The 7,579-nt window shown below is 48.0% G+C and overlaps 1 long non-coding RNA gene across 2 annotated transcripts; it reads left to right on the plus strand.

Annotated features, from left to right (window-relative positions):
• The first annotated feature begins 611 nt into the window (after positions 1-611).
• On the plus strand, positions 612-7,199 carry LOC106731715 (uncharacterized). Of its 2 annotated transcripts, none has more exons than XR_012904064.1 (3): positions 612-741; positions 1,948-2,040; positions 6,016-7,199. It is a non-coding gene; the product is annotated as an uncharacterized LOC106731715 (long non-coding RNA). The 2 variants fall into 2 exon arrangements; XR_001367972.3 differs by lacking the exon at positions 612-741 and adding an exon at positions 854-980.
• Positions 7,200-7,579: the final 380 nt, after the last annotated feature.

Here is a 7,579-nt window from a genome sequence, read left to right on the forward strand (position 1 = left end):
AAGCACTAATATGTACAGTATAAAAACCTTTGTGCTTATACACATGGGTGTGTGTAAAATATCTAGTACAGGCAGTCCCCGGGTTACGTCCAAGATAGGGACTGTAGGTTTGTTCTTAAGTTGAATTTGTATGTAAGTCGGAACTGGTACATATTGTAGGGGAAACTCTAGCCAAACATTTTTTTTAGTTTTGGATAGCATAGGGAAAGGTTAACTCCCCTCTAATGTTTGTTTTGCTGTCTGTTCCCCTGTTCAGAAGATTTCACATCTATTTCTGTCCCTGTGACAAACTCAGGACTAAAGGAGTAACTCATCAAATACCAAACAGCTCTGCACCATGCTTTGAGCTAATAGCTTTATTTCCACACACCACCCAGGGTTCTAGGAGGAGGGTCCTTTTTTTGCTAACACAATGAGGCCAGCACTTTGTTTGTTTTGGTGGAGTCTTTGTTTGCCCAGGGAGCCCAGCATGTATAGGGGGAGGAGGGGCGGAGAGGCTGCTTTTGTCTGCTGTTCGGCAGCCTGTTGCTCAGGGGAGGGGGCAGCCTGTTGCTGGCAGGGGGGAGGGGGGAGGCGTGCAGGATGCGAGGCCGGGGGGGGGGGGGGGGGCAGCGGGCGTGGGGAGGCACTTTTCCTCTGCCCGGCAGCTCTGCGGGATCCCTGTCCCTGTGGCCAGCTGCTGCAGGCAGAGGCCAGTTGGAGCCGGCCGAAGAGGAGGAGAAGGTGGATTCTAGGACCCAGGTGAGCGAGCCCCGGGGACGCTGCTGCGCTCCGGGAGCCCGGCATGTATAGAGGGGAGGAGGGGCAGAGAGGCTGCTTTTGTCTGTTTGGCAGCCTGTTGCTCAGGGGAGGGGGCAGCCTGTTGCTGGCAGGGGGGTGGGGGGGGCAGCGGGCGTGGGGAGGCACTTTTCCTCTGCCCGGCAGCTCTGCGGGACCCCAGTCGGAGCCGGCCCGAGGAGGAGGAGGATCCTAGGACCCAGGTGAGCGAGCCCCGGGAATGCTGCTGCGCATGTGCGGGAGTTGCCTCACCCCGTTCGTATCTAGGGATCCGACATAAGTCGGATCCACGTAAGTCGGGGACTGCCTGTATACTTATTAATCGGGGATGAATTTTATGGGTAATTTGCCTCAAATTGAAAATGGTATCCAAGGTTCAAATATGAATTTTCTGTAAGAGGAAATAATTTTTCTTGTAAACTTTAGCGTGTAGGCTTTTCAGAAGCACTTAGACCAACCTCACCCTAGATTTCACAGAGAGGAGTTAATGATCAACTCTCTAGAAAACCCTATCCTAAGCATGTGAATAGGCATCCCTTCTACTATACCCTACAAAATGCCTGTTTGTCGTCTTAGTGCTAAATCTGCACACACACACCCCTTTGCTTTAGGTTTTTCACTTTGAAGACCTTGGCAACTTGCAACTCTCAGCAGCAAGAGATCTAGTCACAGGTTGGGCTGGAGCTGGTCTCTCCAGGGTCTTCCAGCCCCCAGCTACAGCTGCCTAACATACAGCTATTTTGAGTGTCCTAGCGTAAGCCCAGCTTGCTTCCAGATGCAGTGGAGACATGCCCCAAGAGCCCATGCTATTGCCATTTTCCCGGCTCATGTACAACTTCCTTCCCCACCCCCATCCCCACACAGTGCCCCCCCTCACTCCATGTTTGTTGACAATTCCCTTATAAAACTACCCCCGTGTCCCTTATTATGGTCTACTTCCCATTCCACTGCTCAAGGTTTCCACAGCAATAGTTCTGTGGCTTCAGACTTCCATGGGCATGTGATTTCAGTATGTCATACTTATTGTATTTGCACAATTACTACCTAGGTTAGCCCCGTAGTCTCAAATTGTCACATGGCTTAGATATTGCCCTGCTAGCTGGGGTTGATATTGTAGAAGATGCAGCCCTGGATTAAAAAAAATAGTTTCCCTTTTGTTTTCCACCTGAGGATCCAGAGGTGGAGAGGAGAATGAAAGATGGACTACACTCATCCAGAGGAAATGAAAGAGGGATGAGATCCAGAAAACAAGTGAGAATGCAGGTGGTTAAACAGGTTTTGTAATGACAATTATTTCTGCCCTGGGTTTCCTCAAGGAAGGAATGCATACAAAATGTGTTTCATTAAACTAGGGTTCCAAATCCGTTTCATTGAAGTTTCTGAAAAATATTTACATGTCTAGAGTATGGATGAGTGAAAAGTACATAGTCTGTGACCAGATAAAATATCATCTGTAATTGTTTAGATATAGGCAGTGCAATCCTCTTTTTCAAGTCTTGCCAGTAAAGAATGAGACTTACATTGTCATCAGTAACAGAACATTGTTCTAGCAAGACTGTCAGCAGAAAGAAAAGCATGACCAGAAATAGATCATTCTAAACTATGCAGCTGTTTTTGATGGAGATGTGCCGCAGAACTCGATCAATGCTGCTAAAACTTTAGTGAACAGTTTCTTTTCAAAAAGTTTATATGTAGCACAGTTTCTATAACTTTCAAGTTTAACTTCAGGAATCCCATTTTTTGAAAGATTTCCCACAGAAGTTAAAGGGCTACTGCCACCTTAAGAAAAACTTCAAAGTTATAAGACAGAATGATACCTTCTCAGAACTCTAATCCATGGAGAGTCCCACAGGGGTTATGATACTACTCAATGCTCATGATGTATTAAATCCCAGGCCCACGTGTTTAATTGCCAGTTGACCATTGACATGAACAAGTTTTGCACACACAATCCTTAATTCCCATTTTAAACACCAACGCAGGTAATTTCACATCTTAATACCTAATACACACAAGTAACAGCCCAGCCGCAGACAAAGAAAACTGGATGGTTTACTGCCTTTTGGTCATAGGGCTAATTATGTCATAACATTCCTACCGAATTCACTGCGATAATATCTCACATTGGAACAGATTACAATAGAAAGGAACAGAAATTAACTTGGGGGAGGAACATTACTGCTGCAGTGAAGAAGAGAGAAGTATGAGACTGGATCAACTCAGGGCTGTCTCTTCAGCAACTCCCTCTGCCACAAGCCCCTGCTCCCAGCCTGCCCTCTCCCCTCCCCCCCACTCAAGCAACATGTGCCAAAGGATTAGGGGGCCTGGTGCGGGGCAGCAGCAGGGGCTTCCCCCTTGCACTCATCATGGCCAGAGCAGCCAACAGCCTGCTTCGCTCCACTCTCCCAGCCTACTGCTGCTTGCCTGTAGGCTGCAGCAGGAAGTGGAGCACCTAAGGGCTGGTGCCAAGAAGAGGACAGTGCTGTGGTGGACCGAAGCAGGCTGCTGGGCTGCTCCAGCCATGGAGGGGGTGGGGGGAAGGGGAGAGAGGAGGGCACAGCTCCTGTTGCCACTCCAGGCCAGGCCCTGTAATCCCATGGTCTGTCCAATCCATAGGACACTTGAGGCTGCTGCTGTAGGGCACCTGCAAGTGCAGGGCCAGAGGTGGCCAAATCATCCTATGGATGGGACAGCTCTGGATACATGAAACCCATGGGCTACGTCTACACTGGCCCCTTTTCCGGAAGGGGCATGTAAATTTCACCAGTCGTCGTAGGGAAATCCGCGGGGGATTTAAATATCCCCCGCGGCATTTAAATAAAAATGTCCGCTCTTTTCCGGCTTTTTTAAAAGCCGGAAAAGAGCGTCTACACTGGCCCCGATCCTCCGGAAAAAGTGCCCTTTTCCGGAGGGTCTTATTCCTACTTCGAAGTAGGAATAAGACCCTCCGGAAAAGGGCACTTTTTCCGGAGGATCGGGGCCAGTGTAGACGCTCTTTTCCGGCTTTTTTAAAAGCCGGAAAAAAGCGGCGGACATTTTTATTTAAATGCCGCGGGGGATATCTAAATCCCCCGCGGATTTCCCTACGACGACTGGTGAAATTTACATGCCCCTTCCGGAAAAGGGGCCAGTGTAGACGTAGCCATGCAGAGTGCATTGATTCATGAAACACGGAATGTTTTCATGGTTTGTTTGAACTGATCTCCGCTTAAACTGAACAGGTATTGACTGCCTGGGGAGAGCACGCGGCAAACTGATGTAAATCTATAGTACCTCTAGTCTGCTACACGAACCCTAATGCTGTTCAGTAAAAGTTCCTTGGTACAGTGGTTCTTAACCTTTCCAGACTATAGTACCTCTTCCAGAGACCGACTTGTCTTGAATACTTGCTTCACCTCGAAATTGCTTGCGAGAGTGCTCCAGCATACTATTACTGAAAAGTGCTTTCATTTTACCATATAAGCAGTTATTTGAGATATTAATATTGTACTTGCATTTCAGTGTTTAGTAGACGACATTTTCATTTGACTGACTTCACTAGTGCTTTTTATATAGCTCAACAACCTATGCAAATGAGTGGGCCGCAAATTTGTTGCGACCAAGATGGTCTCCTGGGATAAGATAGTTTTGCTAACTGCACTTGTGTAACTAAAGTTTGTAAGGTGTGCCAACTGAACCATAGTGGAGGGCTCCCATGGCACCCAGAGTCAATGTTGCGTGCAATCAGCTTGCACCTCACTTCATTTGTGTGTCTGTTTAGCAATACCATGGGGGGGGGGGGGAGGGAGAATGACTCAAAGAAAAGCAGTAAAATCTGACAACTCTGCACATGGGAAAACAAGTGTCTTGTGGGCCACATAGAACCCCAATGAGCAAGTTGCCCACCACTGATATTGCCTGTTGTAAAATTAGGCAAATGTCTAATAGCTAAGAGGATTTGATGTACCTCCAGAAAACCTCTGTATCCCACCCGGGTTGTGTGTACCCTGGTTGACCTGTAGCTGTTTCAAACTGGCAAGAGGGAAAAGGAACACTTTCCTTCCACCAAAGGAGTGATCTAGGGTAACATTTAGCCAAGCTATTCTCATTGGAAAGCAAGACAGAAGACAGCCTTAACCATTGGTGTGAAATAAGTAGCATAAACCAGTGCACCCTGTGCACCGACAATCTGAGTTCTACTGCAGCCCTGAATTCTACCACCATCAGAAAAAGCTGCAGAAGTGTCAGGCCAATGTAAATCCAAAGGATTTTAATCCATGTGCTATGAAAATGAACGAGTTTAATATATTCCTGATGGTGGCCATTGTGTATATAAATTTCAGTACAAGTGTGTTCTGGATCTTCCCCCCTATTTATGTTGTGCCAGAGGCCATTCTATTCTCCATAGGTTTATACCATGTTCATTACAGTGACAACAATGCACGAAGGCAATATAGAAATAGCATGGAAAAAGCTGCTGCTGTGCAAGCGTCAGTTGGCCTGTCCCTTCATTTGTGTAAAAGTCCTATTTGGTGGTTTGCACCCAGGAGACAAAAAGGGCCAAGGAGGGGATATGAATCACACCCTCCCCCCACTCCCCTGGTGATGGAGCTAGCTGACTTTCCTAACAAGACCTAATAGACCAGAACCAAAAAAGTTGTATTGGCTTAGTGGTATCTGGTGTTTCTGAAGCCACACAAAACCTCATTTTGGGGAACTCTTAACTGTCACTGTACCACCCACTAATGGCTATTGCTTTCTCATGCTTTTTGGTTATAGAGATTAACTAGTCCCATGTTATTAACAGAAGTGAGAGTCCACGTCTCAGTGTACTGAAGAGGGAAAGCAATGCACTCCATTGGATAGGATGCAAGGCTAGAAGTGAACAGATCCAAGTTACCCACTTTTGACATTGGCTTCCTCTTAAGTTTTAGAGGAGTCACTTCAATTGATTGACTAGTGCTATTGTACTGCTAGGAGTTCCAATCATGAGTGAAGACCCTTGGTGTTAGGCTGTATACAAGAAACTATAGTTTTAAGCCTGAAAGTAAGTGTTTGGCTGAATTAAAAAAATTCAGAAGGCATTAGATTTGGTTTTTAGAACACGTGCAGATGCATGGTGGAATTAACTCTGCCTTTGTGAACTTTGGAGTTCCCTTGGAAAGCAGACTACACTTGCCTCAAATTAAAGCAGTTCCACCTCCATGCAGACAATTGCAGTGTACTACTTTTTGCATGCTTCTAATGACTATCCCACAGTATTTTGCAGGTCGCCCATTACCGATTTGTTTTGTGAGACTGTGCCCAGCGGTCAAGTTTCCAGGAGGACCCTTCTCCACTTTAAGACTGTGCAGAGCCAGATTTTGTTTATTGCTCCTGCACCCCAGTATATTATACTAGCAGTACAACCATATAGCACTTCAGATGAACAGCCTCCACAACCCTCCACCCCCAGTCTCTTGCAGTTGCCTGGAGCTGAGTTCGAAAAAGCTGCCTCAACAAGGAATAGCCACAAGAATGAGGACCTTTCTGTGGACACTGCAAAGCACATGTGAGCAAGGGGTCATGATTGGGACACTGATCAGCATGAGAGAAAAAAATAAAGCAAGCAACTCTGGAGACATGATACTGAAATGAAGGCTAAAGGAGACTATCCAACAGAGGACATGTGATGTGTCATTGAGGACTTGGAAAGGATTCGACACCCTCAGGTTGTCATCCCAGACACCATTCATGCAGCAGTAGCTCTGCACACTCATAAGAAAAAAAAATTGACTAGGCTCATCAGAAACCTAGCAGGAGGATGCTGGAGAGATGCTGCTTCCTAAGAACCAGGATCTTTGTGGGACTCAGGAAATGGATGGTGGCAAGCTGGAATGCTAGCTTTCATTCTGCCCTGGACTCTAATTGCTGCCCTGAATACACATTCCTGACCTTCTTCCCCAAGATGTGTGTGTTCTCTGCTGGACACTTGCCTCAGTCTCACCTATATTGGAGAAACTTTCCTCCAGATATTGTGTGAAACACAAAGTCATGATTGAAACATTTTTTTGCTGCTGCCGCCAATGTATTCCCTAAACAGCACCAGCCTTTCAGAAACTTGACCACAATTCTGCAACTACTCAGGAGATAGAACATTTTAACTCAGTCCACGTAGCCACTGTATAATTTTATTAGTAAGGGATAAGATTGGTCTCCAGAACAACTTGACCATTAGAATCTACAGAGCTTCTGCAGGCAAGCTTCTTTCTCCATTCATTAAAGGAGTACAGGCAGTCCCCGAGTTACGCGGATCCGACTTATGTCGGATCCGCAGTTACAAACAGGGCTTTTCTCGCCTCGGAGGACGGGAGCGGCGGGACGCCCAGATGCGCGGCGGTCCACCTCCCCCATCCTCCAGGGCAAGAAAAGCTGCTCCCCGTCTCCCTGGTCTGCAGGGAGACAGGGAGCACAGCCTTGGAGCACGCCTGCAGCGGGACAGCCCGGGCGCGCTTGAGCTGTCCCCCTGCGGGCGTGCTCCAAGGCTTTGCTCCCCGTCTCCCGACCAGCAGATCAGGGAGATGGGGAGCAAAGCCTCGGAGCACGCTCGCAGTGGGACAGCCGCAGCGTGCCTGGGCTGTCCCGCTGCGGGCGTGCTCCAAGGCTTTGCTCCCCGTCTCCCTGGTCTGCAGCGGCTGAATCAGGACGCCTGGGGCAGAGCAGCTGGGGTGCTGCCGGGTTGGTCCGGAGCAGCGCTGCGGGACCAACCCGGCAGCACCCCAGCTGCTCTACCCCAGGGGTAGGCAAGAAAAGCCTGGTCTGCTGGGGGGGCACTAGCTGCACC

The sequence above is a fragment of the Pelodiscus sinensis genome, chromosome 5 (genome assembly GCF_049634645.1).
Source record: "Pelodiscus sinensis isolate JC-2024 chromosome 5, ASM4963464v1, whole genome shotgun sequence".
NCBI lineage: Eukaryota > Metazoa > Chordata > Testudines > Trionychidae > Pelodiscus > Pelodiscus sinensis.